This window comes from Lonchura striata, chromosome 3, assembly GCF_050655825.1.
Source record: "Lonchura striata isolate lonStrDom1 chromosome 3, ASM5065582v1, whole genome shotgun sequence".
NCBI classification, from domain to species: domain Eukaryota; kingdom Metazoa; phylum Chordata; class Aves; order Passeriformes; family Estrildidae; genus Lonchura; species Lonchura striata.
The window spans coordinates 71,977,536-71,992,774 of record NC_140705.1 but is presented as its reverse complement, the minus strand read 5'-3'; positions in this window follow the sequence as shown (position 1 = coordinate 71,992,774).

Sequence of the window (15,239 nt, the reverse complement as noted above, 5' to 3'; positions counted from 1 at the left end):
AGTTATTTGACTCCAGCATAGATCCAGGGATGTTTTTCTTGTCTTACAGTTTTGTACTGACTGAGCTAACCCACAAGATAATTATTAAGGCAAAGAACTTAGCGGGATCCTAACAAGGATTAAACATTTCTATGATTCATTAAAATATTCGCAGTGCCACTGGCTGGGATAAAAATGTATAAGAATTGTGTTAAAATTATAACACCAAGCCTCAGCCCAGAAATCTCTATGAAAAGAAACCCTGGAAAATGGTGCTTGAGGATACCAGAGCTCCACTCATGAAGTGCCTGTTTCATTGGAAACCCAACCTGAAGTCCCATTGACTAGAACATCCTTGCAGTCAAGCCCATACAGAAGCAGCTGGTTCTTGGGGCAAGAATGGGAACACCCAGATAACCCACAGAAATATAAGTACAGCTTCAAATAATTGTGCAACAAGCCTGCACCAGCTGAAGATGCAGTGCTTTAAGCAAGACACTTTATTGATGGCATTGCTATGTGGCTGCTGCTCAGTAGTAAAGTAACCAAAACTGAAGATGAAGAAAAGGAGGACAGGGCAAACAATTTGTAAAAAAAAGGAAGAAAGAAGAAAAAAAAAAAATAAGGAAAAGGTAGATATTGTGCCCTTTTACCCAGTGAGATTTGAATACTCAATCAAATGTGGGCAACATCAATGTGGATTGCTCCATCATCTTAAAGGCTACAAATCCACATCCTTTTCCTGCTGGGAGAGGGCACACACTTCCAGGTTGCAGCAGGTTCAAGGGAAAAGGTCTTGTCAGTCCCCTGCTAACTCTGCTTGCTTGCTGTGAATACCTGTTCAGGGCCAAGTTATAAATATTCATCTCTAGGTACATATCATCACTTCTGAACTGGAAGTCCTTCTTGTTTGTCCCATTGCTGGGGAGCATTTCAATGTGCTATGCAGTGTGGGACTGCCCCATATGGGAAAGTCACCTCCAGCTATTCACTATCAGATGGAGTGTCTCTGGAAGACAAACAAAAAGTACAATTATTTACCCAGCCCTACTCTTTGGTGTCACCAGCATGCAGGAAGGGGCAGGGATACTGAGAAACCTCCATAAACACCTCAGCTTGCAGGAGCATGCTCTGCTGAGTAATTACGTATTTTCTCCCACAGCCACATGAACCATGCTGGTGAGGAGAGTGTTGAATGCAGGATCCCACCTCATCATAGCTTGTGAGGTGCATCATGCTCATGATGAGACTCAGGAAAAGTAATCTGTGCTGGGACTACAGTCTGTCAGGTGCCAAGATGTACTGGAGAAAGCATGTGGGTGTAGTGTTCCCATCCTCACCTTGCAAGGCACAGGTAAGATTGACTGGGCCCTGAAGACCATTTTTTTGCTCAGGACATGTCCTCGTATACCAGTATTAGTAATTTTGCACAGAAAATGATGGCACATAAAAAATCCGAAACTGAACATTCAGTAAAAAGGAGCCTTAAGCCAAATGGACAGGTTTTCCCAGAACCAAGCACTCTTTGGGTTTTTCTGCAAGGAAAAGATCATACTTCTCAACATGGCAAAATGATGTAGACTCATCCTGCTGATGCTTGCGGGTATTATGGTTGCAGTTGTCACACAGCAGCATTGGCCAGAGTATCTATCCGTTTGTTTTAGTTCAGATTTCCAAAGAGGTAGTGCTGCAGTATCACTCTCAAGTGTGTGTCTCTTCACCTGTCTATCTGCACTCAGCTGTGCTTCTCCCTCACCAGTAACTTTTGAACCTGTTGACCAATTTCAAACAGATTTGACAGACAATAAGTGGTCTCCAAGGTATTAAATTCCAACACATTTTATGAAAATTGGCAGGTGGCTAGAGGAGTAAAACCCAATTAGTGGCCCTGTGGAGGTGAAGGCTGTGATGTGAATGTGACCCATATTAAGATAGTGAAGATCCTCCTGGGAAAGAGGTATTATGAATGTCCACAGAGGGAAAAACAGATCAGCACTTACATGTTATTAGATACCAGACAATCCAACACAAGCCTCAGTGATGTTCGAGGAAATTGGCAGCTTCAGCTGTGCTGAAGTTGTTCTCAAAGAACAACATGTCTATGACCTCCAGCTGGGGCACTCACAGCCTCCTTACACACAGGTAGAGCTAGAACTGAGGAGGAGGAAAGAATCATAAGGTGTTGGGCTAAGGGAAAGGGAAAAGCCTTCTTCCAACAGCTGCTGAATGCCTCTTCTGACCATCTCTTCCAGCCCTTTTACTGATCCCTCTCAACCCTTCTTTTTCATCTGTCCTGAGCACCCCATGGATCCTTTCATACCTTTCATTTCCCTATCTTTTTGATTTTCCCTAACCTAGACTCCAAATAATCCCCAAACAGCCAAAGGTCTTCACTATTATACCTTAGGTCTCTGCCCTCTCACCTTCTCAGAAATGCCCTTTGCTGCAGCCACAGTCTAAATGCATAATTTTCAGGGCAGTTTGCCCTCATTTTTTAAGCATCAGAATTAGTTTTTCCTGCACTGCTGAGAAACCTTGAGCCAGCTCTAGAGTCATGGCACAATGAAACAGACAAGGACATTGCATTTACAATTTGGGCCTGTCCTCAGGAACAAATTCATCCTTCTTATAACCTCCCTGAAGTCACAATAGAGAAAACATAGCCCTAATTAATCCAGCCTGCTTGCATTACAAGAGATAACATGGCCTAGAGAAAAGCAATCTGACTCAAAGAAGCAGGAGGGTCATGGTCTTACATGACTTTGTAACTGACTCTGACACTGCTGTTGAGCACATTCGTTAGCATTTATAAATTCAAATTGTAGGACTTATGCTTCAGGGTCCAGATTCTCAGCTCAGATGGGCAACCACGTGCAGGCTACACTTTTGCAACTAAAGCTTTGTGAATTCACAGTGGCTTCACTGGTTTGCTGCTGATGAATGGAAAGAACTTAGGTTGAAGGGCACTGAGTGAATTGCAGCCTGACAATAACACAAATCCTTCCAAAGGTCTCCTTGCCTGTCCTTCAGCTCCTATCCTGTGTTCTTCCTTGGGAAAACTGCTTCCTTGTTATAAATCATGCAGATCTCCAGTCCTTCCCTCTATGATCCTGTTCCGGCTTTTCCCCTCTCTTCCCATTCCTCAAACAAAATGTTAGCAGAAACATTAAAAATCACTGAAAAACATATTTTAGCATTTTAAATAAGAGGAATATAATAGAGTTCTGTAAGGACAAGAACAAGGGAAGGCAAGAGAGGAGCCCCATAGGGAATTATTTGGATTCTCCTTCTCCTGATTTCTGCAGAAATATTTAACTGAGTAGCATTTGCAATAAAGATTTATCTTACAGTAAAGTTCTGATAAGTAGCTGGACAGATCCATAGGTAATTGATTTAAGATATGCTTGTATCTACTTAATCGAGTCTGCATCTAGTTAATTAAGGAGTGAAATATTTGAAAACTCTGCAAATTTTCCAACGAATTCACATCTGGCTAACAAAGCAACTCTGATGTGCCACCAATGAGAGCTCTGTTCAGATACTTTTGGGAAATTCACATACTGATGTGTACATAAGCCAGGAGAACCCAATGGCTCATTATAGTTATCAAAGGATTAAACAGCAAGGATCTGAAAGAACCTTTCTCAGAGGGTCCTAGCAACCTCTGGGACACAGTTGCAGTAGTGATGCTTCTGAAGTGAACAGAGAGACTTGTGTAATTCAATTGAGAATGCTCCAAGAAAATTCTGCTGTCACTACACAATTCTCCTATACCTACCAGCTGTCTCCATTTGGAAAAGACAATCTTCGTTTTCTAAAAGCAAAATATTTACAATTGCTCCAGTCTGTCCCTCCAGAATTCTTCCCCCCTTGCATATGGATTTCCCTGAAGTTGCAACACAGGGTTCTGATGATCTCTCCAACTGTCTCCATCACTGGATGTCAGATGTTGGCATTCACAACAGCACAGGCTTCGAGATGTGGACTGACACCAGTACATCAGTTCATTGACTTTAAAGTCAAACACACATAGTTACATACTAAGGATTTGGTGGAGGTGTCTGATACAAATAAGCATCCTGGAAAGGCGCAGATGTCTCCACAGAACTAACCTGGACTGCTTTCTGGCCTCCCAAAAACTGCCAGCAGTTTGGTGGAACTATCATTTGACTGTGCACAAGGTTCTCACAAGTGGCTAATGGTTCAGCACCATCTCCTCAGATGATTGCAAATGCATCCATGCTCCTGTGTGATGCAATAAAAGCACAGACTGGCAGGGAATTATGAGAATCCCTTTTGCTCTGACACCCTGTCATTCACTTTGTACCCCAGGGCTGACTGAGGGAAGTATCTTCGTATCAGCTGCAGAACTAGGAGACCTGCAGCACTGCAAGACCTAGGTGTGTTTGTACCTCATTATGGACCTAAACAGGGAGTAGCCTCATTTCCTATGTTACTGTAACCTAGCAAAAAATATATCTCCAGCAGCTTGCAGTGGTCTCCCCAGACAAGCACCACTGCCAAGGTGCCCCATCGTCACACTGTGTTACTTTGGGAAAGCTGTGTCTGCTGGCCTTGGAAATGCTGATGGGCAGGAAAACCTCCAGTTAAACCTTACTCCAGCATTGCATGCTGTGCTGGTGTCATGGACTCTGTACCAGCTTTCATTGCCAACAAAAATGTGTGATGTGGCTGTGTTCAAACTATGGCTGTAATCAGTGCTGAGAGGACATAAAAGGTGTCCTTTATACCCTCTCAAGACAATATTCCTCAAAATAAATTCCCCCACCATCACTAAATTTCTTGCTTTGTTACCTTCCAAGGAAAACCAAACAATTCTCCCCCCAACCACAATTTTCAAGAGAAATTATTAAAATAATTTTTGTTAGCTCTTTTTATAGGAAGATTATGATTAATTTTTTTTTAATCACAAACTCTCTCCAAAGCTGTTAGTCTTTGGCTGTAATTTTTGGCATAACACATGATATTCTTTAAGATAATGATCTGCAACACCAGTGGGATTGAATTGAAATTTATTACTTTCACAGCCATATATATAACCACCTAGGTTGTGGAATTCTCTATACATGCCTATGCTGAATGATATGTATATACAGCAGCCAGGGACAGGAATTAACAACCTTTCAGAGAGCTGAGAGTAATTTCTATGTATCTCTATGATCTTCTGAAAGGAAGCCCTGGGCAGAGATTTAATCACATGTCATTGTCTGTTATGCATTCATAAAAAGATGAATAATTATGGCAATTCAAGGAAACCTATCATCAACTGAGAGGAAAAGACTATTTTTCTGAAGCATACAAATTCAGTCTTTTATGGCAAAATGACTACTTAAGGCTTAAAACTCTAATCATTACCATTTGCTTCCTAAAATATCCACCTCCTTTTATCTGCACATTGATCTGAAAACATGAATCTCTCAAAATGTCTCTGGTCTCTAAAGGGGTGAACATATTTTTTTCTTTTCCCCAGTCTGCAGCCAGGTAGAGGGGACAGCCTTTCCTCTCTCTTGGTATCAAGCAAGTCACCCTGGGCACAGCACAACCTTGCAGGAGCAGATCAGTTCCTGCCTGGGTTGCTGGCACAGGGGCAACCATGAGGTGTCCGCGCACCCCTTCCTGCAGGGCCATACAAACAAGCCCCCACCACACCCTGTCGTCAGGAAGGTGGTGCTAATGGGAGACGGTTTTGAAGGTTTAATATAACCTCTGCAACACCTTTCAGAAGAGGAAAGGGGTGCCCAGCTTACTACAGCTGAAAAAACAAAGAAAGGAGGGAGGGGAAAAAAAGCTATTTCCTCTAAGATCCTAATTTTTATTGAACTTGCCAGTCACAAGCAAAGGGTGCCCTGTCAGAGAGTGGGAGGGGAGAAGTAATTGAGCTCTGTGCTGCTGGGTCTTGATTCACTAGGGGAAATCAAGGCTCTGAGCTCAGGACCATTTCTACAGTCCTTACTTATGAAAACCACTTTGATAGGAGATAACTAAGCTTGGCAAGGCATCCACGTAGCTTCAGAAGGTAGCTGGCAGGCTGGCAGCCCTGCCTGTGAACTTTGCAGCCTGAGGACAGTGTCACCCTGTCTTTTCCCAGTTTCTTCTGCCTCTTCTTCCATCATGGAGCATAGGGTATCTGCACATCTCTTTTGCCATTGGAGTAGCTGGATCCCTTCAAGACAGGACAGCTAAGGAAGCTGTGAGGATGTGGGTGTAAGTGTCTGTGGCTCTGTGTGGGGTTGTCTGTGTGTTAACACTTTGCTTTTAATCCCTTTCCTGTGGCACAGAGCAGAGCAGTGTCAGAGCATATCCAGATTGCATCCAGCAGCAAGGAGTGGCCAATACCTGTTCCACTGGGGAATCTGCTACCCAGGGATGCATCTTTTGTGCCCAGACAAATTCTCAAGCAGCAGGTTAAATGGGTTTACTGCAGAGCAGAGACCACACAGCAAGGATTTGGGCTCCCCCTCCCCTGTGTCTGATGAAGCCCTGCAGAAGCTCTCAGCTGCACTGGGGAGTGACAGCAAACTGGTGCGCCACACAGCCCATTACACACAATGTACAATGAACATCTTCTTCCTCTGTGGCGTCAAACACAAAAGACCCTCAATTATTATCTGGTTTTGGAGAAAAAATACATTGAAATCATTGTACTGGCAAGCAAAGCTGCATCAGGCAGAATTAAAGCCTTTTTGCTAAGGACCCCCTCACTTGGTGCACAGCAGGCAACCAACACCGCCCCCAGAACCATGGTAAACCTTGGCATGGAGAAATAGCAATGTCAAAGCGAGCGAGCTCCTCTTGTTCAGAGAGCTTTGTTCTGCAGGGAGGTTGCCATTCCCTCTCTGCTCCAGCCATGGCCAAGCAAGCCCAGTTGAGCCTCCCCGGCTGAATTTCTGCTTGAACACTTCCTTCGGGAGTTTGTGCTGTCAGATTGGAAGGGTGGGCTCAGGAGGATATGGGTGGGACGCAGTGGCAGCAAGGAAACCCTTGTTCACAGCTCATTCGGGGAGGAAACGGGCACTGATCCCAAGGAAATTGTTTTGTGTTCCTGAGCAGCCGCGGGGGGGGAAGGTGGCGGTACTGCCGGGCGGCCCTTTCCCTCTGCAGCGAAAGGCCACCGGGCAGCGGTGCTCCAGCCCCTGGGGACACGGACACCGCGGTCCAGCCTTTCGTGCCCGGCTGCTCAGCCTGCGCTGGACAACGTGTCGCCCAGGGACCCGGGGACAGCAGCCCACTCAGGCTCCGTGGTGGCAAGTGTTGGTGCTCGCCCCACCCGAGTTTCAGCACAAGGGGTAACCGCAGGGGTCCCAGCCAGCCCTTCCCTGCTCTCAGCGTCTCCCAGAGGCACTGCCACACACACCAAAGCGGGAAGAACAAAAGGGACCTGCCCTTTGCACAAACTACCCAGCTGGACATGCTGGCTCCATCCCTTCTTCCCCCGCCACTCTGTCCTTGTCCCTCCATGGAGGTGACTTGGCCACACTCTTGGAACTGACCCAGAGATGTCACAGACACTCCACGCGAGCCTGAAGGCACAGCCACCTCTCAGAGTTTCTCCTGAAAATAAGCAGGGACATGTATTGTCACTTGCGGTCTGGACCAGGCTGCAGAGGGGCCCCGTGATTCGCTCCAGGGGGCATTAAACGTAACCTGCAAGCCCACAGTGTGGAGCAGGGAACAGGGCGGGAGCTCTCAAGGAAATATTTTGCTGAAAACAAAACTTTCAAAGCCTTTCAACAGCAGAGCACCGAAAATAGACTTCAGACTCCAAGGGAGGGGGAATTGGAAAAGGTTAGAAGCAGGGGAGAGAGAGAGAGAAAGAGGGAAAGATCAAACGATCAACTACAACCCTGGGGAAAAAGGGGGCGCAGAGGTTGCCAAAGATTTTTTAAGTCCATTTCCTGCAGGAGATGGAGACGAGAAGGGTCAGTTTATTGCAGTTTGGCCTGAGCAGAGAGCTCTGCAAGAGGCTCTTCAGGCTCACTCCAAACACAGCCATTCATTACCCACTGCTGCATCCTTCAAAACAGGAAGCGTTGCCAGAGCATTAATTTATCGCTTAATCGCTGTCCTTTTGTTGCTGTGAAAAATGTTTAGTCATAGATTTAATTCCTCTCACTCCACCCCCCTACATCCCGACCACCTCTGATCACAAACACCATGAAGAAACAGGGCTTGACGGCTTTTCTGATGGTTTTACTACAATTCAACTTTCAGAAGATCAGCTAACTTGCTCATAGATTCTATTGAAGAATCCTGCATAGCAACAAGAGAGCTGCCTCTGGCTCAAAGTGGGAGTGTAGTTCTTTGGGATTTCGCCTTGTCATTATTATTTCTCGCTCTTGTTATTGTCTCCAGTCCATGCTCCCCAGCCCAAATTTACTTTAAACAGATGTCTTATTTGTTCATAGCATGCTGAGGATTTGCCCTGGCAGAGAGATCTTTTTTTTGTATTTTGTTTTGCCTTTTTTTCCCTTAAATCTGTTTTAAATTTTGAGAAGAGCCCATGAAACAATAGCAGATGTGTTGTAGCTACAATTAATTGGATAATTAACTTAATTAATGTATTGCATTTTAGGTTTGTGTTTCTTATGCAAGCGAGTGGGTGTGCTAGAAGCTGGGGTGGGCACAAGCAGCAGGGAGAGAGATGTTTGTTGGGGAGGTGCATCGGGGGCTCCCAGCCATGGGTCCCCCAGCCAAGGGCATGAGCAGTGGGGAGAAGGCAGTGCAAGGAAGGGGCCATACATTTCAGCAGGGGCCAAGTGACTAAAGATGCAGCCAGTGGTGAGCACAGGAGTCTGGGCTGCAACAATTTCCTGGGGTTATGTCCAATCAGGCATGCGCATAGAGGACTGTGGGGTGTGTGGACAAGCTCTGGGAGGCAGGGATTCAGATTCCCTAATCCTCCAAAACACCCCTTGAAGGAAAGCAGAGGGATGCATGGATGACCAGTCCATACCGCCACAGCCATTGGGATATACCCGGAATGGAACCACGCCCACCAGTCCCAGGCTAGCTCAGCATCAGGCTGCCCCATGTTCAGAGTTTGTGTCCCAACCGACCCGAGCCACAGCCAGGGCAGACAGGACCCTTCTGTCTTCTCGTGCCCCACCAAACACCCCACAATCTCCTCTGAAGCCATCTGTCAGTGAATGTCTGCCCTGTGGTGAACAGCCTCAAAACCTCGGTGACCTCTCAGCTGTGTGCTGTCTGCAGAGCCCAGGACGCCAGTGCTGCCACCCAGGCAGGCCAGCCATCCTTAGACGTGATTATTGTTCCCTGGGATGGAGGCCCGCCAGGTGACACAGTTCCGGCTGGGCTGCACGCCTGCCCAGTGGGAGGGTCAGGATCTTGCCCCAAGTGTTAACAGCCCTCCATGTCTCCTACTTAAAGCTTTTTCAAAGTCCTCCCATGGCAATTTCATGTTGGTCCTGGTTGCTGTCATCCTTCATGTGTAAATGCTCCCAGTGTCTTCAGAGGCAGCTGTGTCTACAAGCCACCAGGGTGTATTCTGCAGCCCCAAAAATACCCTTTGTGACTTAGCCTGCACCCACCCTCCAGAGGACTCAAACATTTCACAAATACTAAGCCCTCAAGACAGGTACAATGCCCATAGCCAATTCAGAGCAGACTTTCTGGCTTCAGCTCTGGTAAATTTTCTCCTCTTGGCTTTTGCATGGGGCTTGAGAGGAGAGGCTGCAAAGCGGTGTCAAAGCAACGTGGGACCCAGCTCTAGTTCTGGCTCGGAGCAGCTGAATGACACAAGGAAGAACAAGACTGGTGACTGCAAGGCAAATTTGGACTGGATCCTGCTGCAAGGATACTGCTCCAGGCAGGCAGACAGCATCCACCCAGAGCTCTCCGACTTCCCAAGCCTGCCCATGCTGTGCTCAGAGCAAGACCAAGACTTTGGCTCTTATTTACAAGAGCCTAAGTGAGACTTGAGGTTACTAACTACACTGCAAGCATTTTTGAAAAAGCATTGTCCTTAGGAAACTTCACAGTGTTGGTAGAAGCATCTGTCTTCTATGCACTATGGCTTATAGCTATCAGAAAAACAACTGCAACAACAAAAAGCCATTTTTTATATTAAAATAGATTTTTTTCTATAAAATTTGCAGTAAAAATGCATCCCAACAAGTTGTTCACAAAAGCAGAATAAAAAAGCCCTCAAAGTGCTCAGATGAGAACAAATGATACTGCTAATTGCAGTATACAATGCCAGATATTGGCATTTAACTCTATGCTAAATACAAATGTCAGCTGGAATAACACAGTCCGGCTTCATCACCCAAGGCATAATTTCCAAGCCAGGCTTAGACAGATCCAAATTTCCTACATTTTTTTCTTCTCCTGTGGCAGCAGATGAGTGCAGAGAATGGAACTATTTAGCCTTCAAAAAGGCTGGGAATGGGAACCCACAGAGGTCCTGGTTCATGCTTGACTAACAAATTACGATAAAAACACATCCCTAGCAGGGTTATTGGAGAGAATTATACCCAGAAGAAGTCCTCAGAAGAGGCTAAAAAGAAAATCCTGTTTAAACTAAAAGGGAAAATGTTATCCAGTACAGCATTTTTCTACTTCTTTCCTTCTGGGTTGATTTTTTCCCCCCTACAATATTCAGTTTCTGTTCTCCTTTTCTCTTAATTTGGAGGCTGCAAAGATGCCAATTATTCTTTTATTCCTTTATTTTTTTATACTTCAGAAATATTTGGCACTTTTCTGGGATGCAGAGCACCTGGATCAAAGGAATTGATTAATATTAGCTGAATTCAGAGAGGCAAGACAAAGGCATTTAGCCTTTGTGGTGGAAGACAGAGCTCAAACTTGCCATGCACCTCAGAGAAATAGCTATACCAGTGAACCAAGTAGCCTGTAAGGCTCAAGAGCTAGAAGGAATTAAGAGGAATCCCAATGCTTTAATGCCTTTTTGTTGCACATTATGATTTCTAAGGCAGCTGCAACAGCCAGGGTGGAAGAGAGAGAAGCTGAGCCATGATTTATGGATACTTTGCGTTCATATTACTGTCATTTTTAATCACAATTGATGATAAATTACCTTCTAATTTGTGTGCAAGATGCTAAACTGAAAGTAGAGGAAATACCAGTGTCTCATATAAAGTGCTCTTATAGCTCACCACAAAGTGCTGGGTTTGAACCTTGAACAACCTGGTTGTTCTTCTGACAAACACCAGCCAATGGTGAGGACCATCTAGAAAGTGGCTGTGGTCATAAAGGGGGTCCCAGGACATGAAACCAAGGAAAAGGATGGAGCCAACCACAATTTAGCACTATTGTGGCTAATCAAAAACTCACCTCTGACCCAGGCTGAATCCTGCAATCCAAACAACTGTGTTTGAACTTTTTCCAAACCAGCTTCCTCCAAATCTCTGAAGGACATTCCTTACATTTTAATGAAGGCCACAAGTTTTCATTTCTCAAGTACTCAGACAGAATAAGATGACCACATACGGGAAGGATAAAAAAAAAGGAGTTGCTTAGCTGTGGTGAATTTTTAATGATGAATATAGACAAAATGATAATTTAGTTAATTCACAGATCCTTAATGATAACTAGATATGATAACTCCAAGAGAGGAGCTTGTGATGGTTCTGAGAAAACTTTTCAAAGAACATTTCATTCATAAAGTTAATTTTATATTATTCTAAAATATTTTAGTTGCTCTTCCTGACCTCTAGAAAATCACACTTGGAATAGATAAATTGTCAAGTTTCATAAACAGGAGGAAATAAAATGTTATCAGAACATGTTGATTTCAAATAAAAACAAACTTTCCAATGCATCCTTACATTATCATTTTTCAGTTAATTTTGTTGCCTATGCAGAACACCTGAAACTATGGTTTAAAAATTCCTTGAGCTATAACACTGAGAAAGAAATTGTCCTTTTACCTAAAGTGGTTTCAGACCTTAAGCCTATGGCTAATTCAGGAATGATTTTCATCCATCTTAAAATTCAGACTGAAAAAGTGCTATGTGTAGAAAGAAGCACCTATTCTGACAGGTTGATTTGCAAAAATAATGGTGGCTATTTGAAAATGATCAGACTTTTTGATTGCTGGAAGCAGTCCCATTAGGACTGCATTAGCAGGCAGAGTATAGCTGAGGTGGTCAAAGGTGCATAGTAAATGCAATTTATCTTATCATTATCACTTTAGTGTATATGATGTTTAATGTGGGTTGCCTGAGTATGTGTGTGAGGTGTAGAGAAGCAAGTCCAGCTCTGCTTTGGTTTACTCCTATACAGCTATTAAAATTGCTAGTTCTATAATTGGAATAGTGTAACATGGCTAGTTCACATAACTGGAAGCAGTAGAAGATGTGGCATCTACTTAGAAATGTAAACTTTATTGTGTGACTGCCATAACTTCTGTGGTATAATTTTGTATTTCAACCCCATAGTTTGCAACTTGTTATATATAGAGACAGATGAATAGATAAATCAATCAGTTGATCAAATGATCAATCTTTCTTTCTTTTTAATTGTCCAGGAAGTCTGAATGCTTTTTCTCAAATATTTTCCACTCACTGATGCCCTCCCTCTTGAGTACATGTCAGTGAATTGAGTCTGGTATTTCCTCAATTAAGATATCTAAAGTGAAAGCAGAGACAACCCTGCTCCCACTCCCTAATTTTGACTCTGCCAGCCCAACGTTTTCCCATACACTCTCCCCTGTCTACTGCAGTGGCACCAGAATTTACAGCATGGTGAAGAGGAGAGGAAGCTCTTTGCTGGTCAGCTATCCTACACTCAGGCCTGCAAACAACCAGGTGCCATTGTTTGGGTGTGAAAGCACCTTGCCTTTTTAGGAGAGTAAGGTTGCTCAGACTTTGCCACATCCCCTTCTCTGGTTGCAATGCACCAAGAGTAACACAGCAGTGTAAGGAGGTAAGTCCCTTCCATGAGGGTGGGATTTACCCAGGGACTCTTCTCTAATGCAAAATCTTCATCTGTCATCATTACCAGTTAAATATTCATTCCTGTTTTCCATCAGCAAGTGAGAGCAGCATGAGTTTCCTTTGAGCTCTGGGACAAAAAAGTCATGGAAATTGTCAACACAGGGGAAGAACAGATTTAAAACAGTACAGGTATGAGCAATTTAAAATGCCAGTTTTCTTTTCCCCTTCTCTTCCCTTGCAAACTCTCTGCCATCCCATTTTATCAACCTCATGCAGCCTGGGGCTCTGCTGGCCTTGCTGGGCTCTGCAGGGACAGTTACCACATGCCTAGAAACCCCTTTCCAGGATCCCAGGACATCAGCAGTTTTTTCAAAGGAGCTGTTTTTCATGACTTGAAACTAAATAGACATAATTTCTAATCCCTTGAGCTGCAAAGTTATGGAGAGTTTAAAGCCTGCTGCTCCAATAGCAAGTTTAGCAATCCATTAGAAAAGAAGGGTGTCCCTAGTTATCTGACCTTTCAGGAAATTGAAGCATCTCTTCTGCTGACTCTTTCATTGCCCCCAGAGAGCCACTGATGAGATCCGGACGTGGAGTGAAGAAGAACTGTGATTTACTTTTATTGTTCCAGGGAAAAGAGAGCTGCTGCACCTTGTGTGCAGGACTTGTGTGCCTGCCCATGCATGCTCTGACTGGGCTCCAACACAGGGCAGCAGATTCATTGACACCCATTTGAGATGTCCAGGGACCTGGCTCTCTCCATGGAGCTGTGGTGGGAGGCTGTGACTCAAAGGGAGCAGAGGAGAAAAGAATAAATGTGAGGAATTACTCTTTGAGGGCCACATACTTTTTTCAGGCTGCAACATTTGGGATCTGCAAGGCACAGGTACATTAGTTCTCCATCTGCACCAGCCCTTAAGGCATTTTAACCGGCTGCTGACTTCTGCCTCTTCTGAGGCTCTTCCCCCACAACAGGCTGCCTTGCTGACTAATACCACCTCATAGCTGAACTGTTCCAGCCAGAGGTGAGGGTATTCCCGTCTGTACGCCAGCTAACCTCTGCCAGTATTATGCCCTTCATTGCCCCTTCCCGCTCCTTCTTTTTCCAGGAAGATAGACCATTTTCATCCACACAACAGAACTGAAGATAGTCAGAAGACTGAAGCCAGGAAGACTCTTGCCCCACATTTCTCCTATGCTTGGATATTCAGGGTGAACTATAAATCTTGCCTTCAGAAACCCTTTCTGTAGATTTAAAAGGGCTGCTCCTGCCAGTGGATGTTTTATTTAGGAACAGTCTGGTGCACAATAATTAATGTTAAGAGGCCATGTTTCCCTGCTGAGCAGTAGCTTGTGTCAGGAGCAGTTCCATTTCCTATGCTGGGAAGGCATCGGGATCAAGGCGCTGCCCTCCAGGAGCAGGGAGGCTCAACTCCTGGCCTCGCAAACACCTCTGCCAGGCTGGTAAGGAATTTGCCATGGAGCAGCCTAATTGTATTAAACAAGCACTGGCACCAGGGTGAGAGAGGCACAGAAGAGGACCCCCAGTCACTGAGGGACACTAGTGGGTGCACTTATTAAACCAACATTGATAAAACCTCTGACCCTCTGAATCTCCCATCCTGAATAATGCCTGCTGCGCCGAGCAAGCTTACTTCTTTGTTACTGTATCACTTCCCCATGAACTTCTCTCTTCTTTGTCCTTAGCTAATGTTTGCTTCACCACAGGATTCATATTCCTCCCTGGCTCTGTCTCTCTGGCTTAGGGGATGGAGATAGAATCAGCAAGCTGAGTTTTAACCCTGCCTCCTTTCACATACATTCCCCATCAAACACATCTGAGGGACATGATGTGACACTCTCAGGCCACATTTTAGCTTTGCAGGACACACAAATCCAGTCTGACCCATGGGGTAGTGTCCTTAGAAAGAGAAAACTCTTGTCCAAAAAAGGATTCACCCATCCAAAATCAACATTCCAGTAGTGTGCACACATCCATGCAGGAGTGCACCACAGTGAGCCACCCTCCAATTCCATCCACCTGACCTCTGCACTGACACACCTGGGTGTGCATATGGTCACTTCAGTCCCCTGCCCAACTATTTTTGGAAGGAAAAAGATAAATTTATTCAGAGAATATCATCTAGCCACTCTACAGAGTTGGGGATTTTAGTTTTGGGGTACTGAATGATCTTTAAACACCTACAGTGCCATTTTTAGTGGAATTAGCGCTAGACAAATTCAAGGGAGGGATTTCAGTGCAAGTGGAGTCAAATCAATGTTAAAAGATTATGAAAAGCTTCACCCAATAAGGACAGCATG